Here is a 1,150-nt window from a genome sequence, read left to right as displayed (position 1 = left end):
TGTGTGTGTGTGTGTGTGGCCAGCTCAGCCCACCAGGGGGCGGGGCTGGCTGGCATGTGGTGCTGGGGGATTGAACCGCGGTCCCTGTGCTTTGCTAAGCTTGTTCCAAGTAGGTGCTTTAGACCACTGAGCCATCTCACCAGCCCCGATGTATGTATATCTTGACAGTCTTAGGAAGGAAGGAATTTTGACACATGCTATATTGCATGGCTCAAATTGGAGGATTGTCTTCAGTGAAATAAACCAGTCACAAAAGGACAACTATTGTACGATCTCATTCGTATGAGATACAAGTGACTAATCACATTTATGGAGACAAAGTAGAATGATAGTTTCACTATGGGAAGTGCTAGGCAGAAACTATTACATAAAATTTCAGAACTGAACTATTTTAAGGTCTCTTCTCTCACCTCTACAATACAATGTTACTATTATTTATTCTGAAATGACTGTCCAATGGCAGGACTATGTCATGTCATGGAGGTGGAGGCACCAAGCTTGAATGATTATAGTCTATTAAGAAATTATTTTCAAACCAGTAGTGGTGGCACACACCTGTAATCCCAGCCCTTGGGAGGCTGAGGCAGGAGGATCACTATAAGTTTGAGACCAGCCTGGGCTACAAAGTGAGCTCAAGCCCAGCCTGAACTGCATAGTGAGACCCTGTCTCCAAAAAAGACAAAAATAAAAGATAGGTTATACATCTGGGCTAACTTGAAGCTTACATTTACATATTCTTTATTTGTTTATTTATTATGGTACTAGAAGGATTGAATGCAGGGCCTTCCTGCTGAGCTATATCCTCAGCCCTTAACCTCCCCCCTTTTTTTGTTATAGTCTGCCTATATATTATGATTTCTTTTTTATAATTTTTGGTAGTAATTATGCTCAATTTATTTAGAAATATGAGAAGTGGGCCGGGGAGATGGCTCAGTGGAATAAGCACTTCCCTGGCAAGAGCAAGGGTATGAGAAGAAATTTTTTTCTGTGTTGAAACTCTATTTTAGGGCTGGAGAGATGGCTCAGTGGTCTAAAGCACCTACTTAGAACAAGCTTAGCAAAGCATCAGGGACTGCGGTTCAATCCCCCAGCACCACATGCCAGCCCGCCCCGCCCCCTGGTGGGCTGAGCTGGCCACACACACACACAC

The sequence above is a fragment of the Octodon degus genome, unplaced genomic scaffold (assembly GCF_000260255.1).
Source record: "Octodon degus isolate 3935 unplaced genomic scaffold, OctDeg1.0 scaffold00130, whole genome shotgun sequence".
Lineage (NCBI taxonomy): Eukaryota > Metazoa > Chordata > Mammalia > Rodentia > Octodontidae > Octodon > Octodon degus.
The sequence above is the reverse complement of the archived record's forward strand: the minus strand, read 5'-3'. Positions refer to the sequence as shown.